Here is a 9,122-nt window from a genome sequence, read left to right as displayed (position 1 = left end):
CATAGGAATTTTTCTTTATATTTTTGCTGTACGGTGTCTCAGCCTGGGCACTGTTTGACATTTTGGGCCATATATATCTTTGTTATGGCAGCTGTCCTGTGTATTTTGAAATGCTTGGTGGCATTGTTGGATTTTAAGCACCTGATACCAGTACCACCTACATCTTCAGTTGTCACACCAAAAATATCTTCAGACAAGGTCAGATGAGGAGGGTTGAGTTCATGGTTCATAACAGGAACAAAATTAAGTACAGTCATCAAGTCCCAGATATTACATTTCTATACAACCAACTGCAGTGCAAATGGCAGACACCTGCAAGCTCCTCTCACTGGATGGTTGTGAGATCTTGACAGCACGGACTTACCCAGCTTCTAGTCCTGGGCTAGGCATAGTATCTTCAGAAAATATTTATTGTAGGAATTTTTAAAAGTGAGTGATTAACACATAAAAACTCTAATGCCACAAATTCAGGGTAACTGGATGTCAAATAAATCAAATAATGTGACTGGCTTGTTCAATTTTACACTGAATTTGCTGGCTTGCATTCATTCATTTGTATATTCATTTATTCTTTGGCTCAGCTGATCTTGCTACACGTGAGCAACCTGGCCTAATGGTTCATGGCATGACTGCTGGTGCTCTTTTACCTGGGTGCAAACTCTATTATTGTTACTCATTAGTTTTATGACCCCAGACAAGTTTACTGACCTTTTTGTGCCTTAGTTTCCTCATCTGCAAAACAGAGAGGATGAATATGCATTGTACATACCTCATAGAGTTACTGTAAGAATTCAGTTTCTTAATATAGGTTAAGTGCTTAGACTGTTCTCAGACACCTAGTAAGTGCTATATGTGTTTGCTGTTATTATAGCTAGTTGAGAAGGTAAAAAAGGATAAAGTAAAAGATGTGCATCAGAATAGCTCTAAATCGAGGCAGAATATAATATATGTTGTAAGAGAAGTTCAAATTAAATGTGGCAAAGAAGCAAGATTATAGCCAATGGAGGGGTAGAGAAAGCAGAGATAGTCTTATGACAGAGGATGTTTGAGTTGGGCTTTGTGTAGGGTACCGTGTGAGGGGGGCATCTCAAGGAGGCAACAATAGAAGCAAAGTTGTGAGGATACATGAAGAGAATTTCTGGTGGTCCTATTGAGCTGGAATTTAGGGAGATGATGGGAAATAAGTCTGACGACTCAAGTTAGGGATTGACTGAAGGGTTTTGTAAAGTCTGAAACTCAGTGGGGTTGGGCTTCGGGTTGCCGTTTCCTTACTTGCTAGTTGCATCCTAGGCCTGCCATGAAACGTCTCCAAGCCTCAAATTTTTAACCTTAAAATGGGCAATGTTTATCTTCAGAATTGTTGTGACGATTAGTAGAAATAATAAAAAAGGAAGAGTTTAGTACTATGCCCATAAACAGCATTCATCATTATTATTATTCTGAAAGAAAACCTGAATTGGGAAAGAGAAGGAGGGAAAAAGCATAAGCACTTGGATAATTGTCTATGCTGATTGACCAGAGACAGGTACCTTAGACACTTTGCCAGTAACAAAGCAGGGTGGTGATGACTAGAACAAGAAGCCAGACAACACTTATTTGATAAAAGAAAGTATGCGGAGTAACCGCCCCATGCCAGGCACTGTGCTACATACAGAGGATAAAACAAGTAGGATCTAGGCCCCACTTATAAGTGAGAATATGGAGTGTCTGACTTTCTGTTTCTGAGTTATTTCACTTAAGATAATGGCCTCCAGTTCCGTCCACGTTGCTGCAAAAAGCATGATTTCATTCTTTTTCACAACTAAGTGGCATTCCACAGTGTCTATCTATAGATAGAAACACATTTGCTTTATCTAATCATTTATTTATGGACACAGATTAATTTCATGACTTTGCTATTGTAAATAGTGTTGTGATAAACATATGAGTGCACGTATTTTTGGATATAATAATTTTTTTCCTTTGGGTAGATACTCAGTAGTGGGATGGCTGGATTAAAGGGTGGTTCTATTTTTGGTTCTTTGAGAAAGCTCCATGCTGTTTTCCATAGAGATTTTACTAATTTACATTTCTACCAACGGTATATAAGCATTCTCTTTTCTCTACAGCCTCACCAATGTCTGTTATTTTTTGACTTTTTAATCATAGCCATTCTGACTGGTATAATATAGTATCTAATTGTGGTTTTAATTTGCATTTCTCTGATGATCAGTGACATTGAACATTTTTTTTCGTATACTTATTGGCTGTTTGCATATCTTCTTTTGAACAATGTTTGTTCATGTCTTTTGCCCACTTTGTAATGGGATTACCTGGTTTTTCTCTTGTTGAATTTTTGGAGTTCCCTGTAGATTCTAGATATTAGCCCTTTGTTGGATGCATAATTTGCCAGTATTTTCTCCCATTCTATAGATAGTCTGTTCATTCTGTTGATTATTTCTTTTGCTGTGCAGAGGCTTTTGAGTTTAATTAAGTTCCATTTGTCCATTTTTGTTTTTGTTGCATTTGCTTTTGTGGCCTAAATCATGAATTCTTTTCCTACGCTAATGTCCAGAAAAATTTTTCCTAGGTTTTCTTTAAGAATCTTTGTAGTTTTAGGTTTTGAACTTAAGTCTTAAATCCATCTCCAAAATACCAAGTTATTTTTGTTTTTATGTAAAGAGGCAATGAACATGATAGAGGGTTGGGGAGTATATGGCACTTTCTTTTTTTTTTGAGATGGAGTTTCGCTTTTGTTACCCAGGCTGGAGTGCAATGGCGCGATCTCGGCTCACTGCAACCTCTGCCTCCTGGGTTCAAGTGATTCTCCTGCCTCAGACTCCCAAGTAGCTGGGACTACAGGCGTGCACCACCATGCCCAGCTAATTTTTGTATTTTTAGTAGAGACAGCATTTCACCATGTTGACTAGGATGGTCTCGATCTCTTGACCTCGTGATCCACCTGCCCCGGGCTCCCAGAGTGCTGGGATTATAGGCGTAAGCCACCGCGCCCGGCCTATGGCACTTTCATAAAGGACAGGAAAACTTTTTAAAAATTATTTTTCCTCATTGTATTTCACATCCAGTGTCTCAACTCCTGCGGGTGTTTTAGTCCCTCTTCCCCGACTCCCACCTCATCTCCAGTTTGGCCTCTCTAAACCCGAAGCTGCAGACTTCCTTTTTCCTCCCCACCCACCCTAGCTCAATTCTTTATTACATGGATTGAGTTCACTTCTCCTGTCTCTCTTTTACTATTGTTCTCCCAGTCCCTAGATTTTGTACAATCAATGACCCAGGGTTGACTAAGCCAGTCAGGATCTTTCCTCCTTAGGAATATGGGGTAAGGAGTGAGGAAGAATGGCCTCAGAGTCTTATTAGAGGCAGAAACAGAGAAAGAGCCTGCAAATACACATGGACTGATGATTTTGGATCCTGTTTCAGTGAATGAATAGGAGTGGTTCTTACAAGAGTGTGACTGACAAGCTTTTTTAATGCATGTGGACATAGCCTAAGGGAGCCATCTCAGTTTGAACTGCAGAATTTTACCAACATTTCTATTATTCCATTGTCAGTGCTCTCTGGTGAAAGACAATCGGGAATCCACCTGTAAATGTAAGAAAGTTTGGGTTTATCTGTTTGTGGCAGTGAAGGTAATCTCACTCCATGGGAAATTGTGGGGCGTCTTGGAAAGGGGGTGTTAGAAAGGGTTGTTATAGGACTTGGGTGATTTTGGTAAGAGTACAAGGAAGCAGGATTTTATTCTGGATTCAGATGCTGTCAGGAAGCAGAGGTAACTCCATGATTGGTGATATTAATAATTCTTCTTTAGGAAGCCCAGAAACATAACCTCACAATACTTTACCCACTACCCAGCTAACCCCTTGCTGCCACAATCTGAAAACATCAGGTAAAAGACAGTCTTAACTCACTTACTTTTGGAGTTCCTTTAAAACTGTCCTCATTTTGATTCTTGACCTTTAAATAGAGAGTTAAACATGCTGTTTTCTTAGTCCAGTTAGACTTACCCAGTGAAGTGGCTGGTTTTTCGTGGAATATCTTTCCTGTTTTTAATTTGTAGAAGTCACTCGAGAAAGTAATGATTTGTCTTCATGGGCTTGGCCACAGTTTTCCTCCAGAAACCATTTCATGCCTTGCTGGGTAAGTTTGTGGTTGAATGGGTAGTAAATGAATTGCTTGAACAGGGTTCCGTTTTTCAGGGCTTGTCTGTTTAAGAAAGCTGAATGACTTTTCTGTCATCCCAGGCACTTTGACCTAAGTAAATGGCTCATAGAGCTGCTGTCATCTCAGCACATCTTCTCTTAAGTAAAAAAAAATTTTTTAGTGAAAATTTCCTCTTATGCTTACTTCATTTGTCTATCATACTGACCCTTTAAACATCAGATTGCCAACTTAATTCTCCTCAGCGTATGATTGTCCTTTAACAAAAATACACATTATGCTTTCCACAAATAGATTATAATGGGGTGGTGTTCACTGCACGCATTTGACCTCCTCTTGAACTGAGCATCCAGGGTGACTTTCCTGTCTTTGCCAAGGTTGCATCGTTCAGCTCTGCTATTCCCTGACTCATGGCTGGTGAAGGGAAATGGCTCTTGAGGAGGTTTCAGCATATCCATCCTATCTCCAAAGAATTATCAGCCAAGCATGGTTCTCTCAAGAGTTCAAAGGCCTTCTTAGCCTTGTAGATGGACTTACAAAAGATAATAGTATTTAAACTTTTCTATATGCTTTTATCATTTGAAGGATGGATCTTTTAAATAACAACTAAGAAAATTTCACAACTCTTCTGTTATCATTAGCCTTTTTTAACCAATACATTGATCCTGTGTGACACCAAATGATTCTGGCCTCTGAGCAGGATTCCTTTCTAAAACTGTAAGAACTGCAGTTACAACCAGGTCCTTGATGGATACTGCAGGTCAGAGAAATTTGGCATAAGCACTTGGCTTTCTAGGATCCCTAGGGTTTTGTAACTAAAGCCAGCACTTATCTAGCATTCCAGCTTTCGGGGGGGAAATGCAAAACAGCCTACCAGTCCAAAAAGTAGGAAAGGGCCTGAACCTTTAGTGTGCTGAGGAGGACAGCTCCAATGGCCCCTCCGGTGTGAAGGGGTTCTGACAGTCCCTCAGAAGGTAGCAGGGTACTGCTCGATTTCTGCTCATTTCCATCTGTAACCCCAGCCAGCTACAAACAGAACAGGAGAACACTCTTCTGCCAGGGGATGGTGTAGCACAGAGGGCTTCTGCAAAGGTGAACATGCTCTGTTCCTGAGCATCCTGGGAAAACTCTAGCACTGAGCCTTGAAACAGATGCCTTTACACTCCAATCATCCGAGAAAGCTACCTTATATTACCTAACAGGTCCAGTCTAAAGAAGTAAAGATCTTAATGTCTACTAATCAGGATGCTATTACATTGGGTAAATGTTTTGTATTAAAGCAAACCTCAGAGAATGAAAACTATACAAAAATTTTGACAAAGAAGTGTTGCACTGTAGAGGCATACGAGGAGTAACTAGAGTGTTAAACCGAATTGGTTTTCCTTTTTTTAGGATTACTAATTTGAACTGACTTGGATAGGGACAATTTTTACTCTCAGAGGGAGGACTCATTTCTCTTCTTTACTCTCTCTGTCTCAACTGTACCCCATCACCATAGACCCTCCACAAGTAGGCTTCAATGAACTGTGCCCAAGAAAGGGGACAGAGCCATCAGGAGTTGTGCAGCTCCAAGGCTTTCTCCATCCTTGCTCTTGTCTCTGTTACCCCAGAAGTATGTCTGATAAGTGATGAAGAGCAAAAACTCAGAAAAATGATAAAGCAGGCCTATTTATCTTTGGTGTTTTCTAACCCCTAGTGTCCTAAGTCTTGTTCTGACTGCTGGGATATGGGTGTAATTTCACCCTACCGAGGCCTGTCACTGAGACCTTGTCCATTCCTCCTAAGGAAAACATTCCGTGCCTACTGTTTTTAAAACCCTTTTTACCCATTTCTAAAGCAGCAAGTGGATAGGCTTAGAACTAGTTGGTGCTAGGCCACCTACTCATATTTCTTACTCAAGTTAAGTATACCTGAACATGTCATGTAGACACTACTCTAGTAGTGGCTAGTTCCATCATATGCAGGATTGCCTGGATAGGAAAGACTCCTAGAGACAGGAGATCAGGCCCAGGTCCCTCTTCGGTCCCTCAGAGGGTAGGTGCTCACCAGCTTGGTAACCTTGTTCAGGTTTCCTCTACCAGCTTCTGTTTCCTCATCTTTAAATTTGGTGAAATTATAGTAACATATACCATTTATTGAATGCTTACTCTTTTTTCCAGGCATTTTTTTTTAAATTTTAAAATTTCAGTAGGTTTTAGGGTACAGGTAGTTTTTGGCTACATGGATGAAATCTATAGTGGTGATGTCTGAGATTTTAGTGCACCCATTACCTGAGCAGTGTATACTGTACCCAGTATGTAGTTTCACCTCCCTCCCTACATTTCCCACCACTGAGTCCCCAAAGTCCGTTATACCACTCTCTATACCTTTGCGTTTCCATAGCTTAGCTCCCAATTATAAGTGAAAACATATGATTTTTTTGTTTTTCATTCCTAAATTACTTCACTTAGAATAATGGCCTCCTGCTCCACCCAAGTCATTGCAAAGGACATTATCTCATTCCTTTCTATGGCTGAGTAGTATTTCATTATATATATATACGACACGTTTTCTTTATCCACTCCTGTGTTGGTGGGCACTAAATTTGGTTCCATATCTTTGCAGTTGTGAATTGTACTGCTATAAACATATGTGCATATCTTTTTCATATAATGACTTCTTTTCCTGTGGGTAGATACCCGGTAGTGGGGTTGCCAAATTAAATGGTAGATCTACGTTTAGTTTTTAAAGAAATCTCTACACTGTTTTCCATAGTGGTTGTACTAATTTACATTCCCACCAGCAGTGTAAAAGTGTTCCTTTTCACCACATCCAAACCAATATCTATTATTTTTTGACTTTTGAATAAAGGCCATTCTTACAGGAGTAAAGTATACCTCATTGTGGTTTTAATTTGTATTTTTCTAATGTTTAGTGATGTTGAGAATGTTTTCATATGTTTGTTGGCTATTTGTATATCTTTTTTTGGGAAATATCTATTTGTGTCCTTTGCCTACTTTTTAATGAGATTTTTTTTTCCCTGCTGATTTGTTTGAGTTCCTTATAGATTCAGGATGTTAGTCCTTTGTTGGGTGCATAGTTTGTGAAGATTTTCTCCTACTCAATGGGTTGTCTGTTTACTTTGCTGATTATTGCTTTTGCTGTGCAGAAACTTTTTAGTTTAGTCAGGTCCTATTTATTTATTTATTTATTTATTTTTGTTTTGTTGCATTTGCTTTTGGGGTCTTAGTCATGAATTTTTTGCCAAAATCACTGTCCAGAAGATCTTTTCTGTTGTTTCTTTCTAGAATTTTTATGGTTTTAGGCCTTAGATTGAAGTCTTTGATACATCTTGAGTTGAGTTTTGTATAGTGAGAGATACCCAAGGAAGTGAAAGTCTGCTAAAAGGAAAACTGTGAAACATTGCCTAAAGAAATCACAGATGACACAACAACTGGGAACGCAGCCCATGCTCATGAATGGGAAGAATTAATATTGTGAAAATGACCATGCTATTCAAAGCAATCTGCAGATTCAATTCAATTCCCACCTAACTATCATCATCATTCCTCACAGAACTAGGAAAAAAAATCCTAAAGTTTATATTGTACCAAAAGAGAGCCCACATAACCAAAGCAATAAGCTCCAAACCGTAAGCAATAAGCACACAGCCAAAGCCCTAAGCAAAAAGAACAAATCTGGAGGCATCACATTATCCAACTTCAAATTATATGACAAGGCTGCAGTTACCAAAACAGCATGGTACTGGTCTAAAAATAGGCATGTAGACTAATGGAGAAGAATAGAGAACCCAGAAATAAAGTCAACCTAGAGCCAATTGATCTTTGACAAAACATATAAAAACATAAATTGGGAAGGATGCCCTATTCAATAAATGGTGCTGGGAAACCTGGCAAGCCACATGTAGAAGAATGAAACCAGGTACTGTTTTAAGCATGTCATATCAATTAATTTATTGAAGCCTCACAATACGCTTCATGAGAAAACGTAACTGAGGGACAGAAAGGTTACATACTTGCCAAAAGCCACTCACCTAGCAGGTGGAGGAGTTGGTCATCAAACCAAGGTGATCTAATTCCAGAACTCATGTGCTTGACTGCTACACATACTGATCCTCAATGCTGACCTTCTGCCTTGTAATACATGGAAAACACCCAAAACTGTGCCTGATGTGCAGTGGGTACTCAATAATAGTATTGTTAATCTGTCTTCCTATAAGACCTGCCCCACTGAAGGTTCTGCTCTGATAATCTATTGCTTGGGCAATTTTAGCTCTCCTTTGATGAGAAGAGCTGCATAGTAGAATCCACTGTTCTATTTAATATGCAAACAAGCAAACTCAGTTATATATTCATTCAACTAACCAGACTGCATGACTATAAAGTCCTCCTTGTCCAAGGGAAGGTATAGGACAAGAATGCAATAAACCTAATAGACGATTGGGATGATAAATGTCACAGGAGGTACACAGAAAACATGTTTTGGAAGTTTAATGGAAAAGGCATTCATCCTTCTGGAATCTCTTCAAAATGAGTTTAAGTTCATGTGAGTCATAGGTCCTCAGAAATAGAAAGATCAAGTGGAAAAATCTGGGTCTAAGACCATAGAGGTGAAAATCTTGTGACTCTGGGCTCATTACTTTACCTGTCTGAGGTGTGTGTGTGTGTGTGTGTGTTTTAATCTGGAAAATTAAGATAATTTTACTATCTTCTGAGAGTTGATGCAAGCATTCAAGTGAAAACAAATGTAATATGCTCCACACATAATGAATCTCTGAGGGATGAATGGATGTGAGAAGTACCGTGCTGTTTGTGGTTACATGCTGGATTTATGGTAAGTGGAGAGATCCATTCTGTTACTTGAGAGATAACTCAAAGGAGTATGTTTTTCTTATTATGAATTAGTAAATGTTCCCCATACTATTAAGCAGTAACCTATCTCAATTTATTAGTTTTTGCATCTTT

Source organism: Sapajus apella, unplaced genomic scaffold, assembly GCF_009761245.1.
Source record: "Sapajus apella isolate SASKATOON/1434 unplaced genomic scaffold, GSC_monkey_1.0 scaffold41, whole genome shotgun sequence".
NCBI classification, from domain to species: domain Eukaryota; kingdom Metazoa; phylum Chordata; class Mammalia; order Primates; family Cebidae; genus Sapajus; species Sapajus apella.
Note: the sequence above shows the minus strand (reverse complement) of the source record.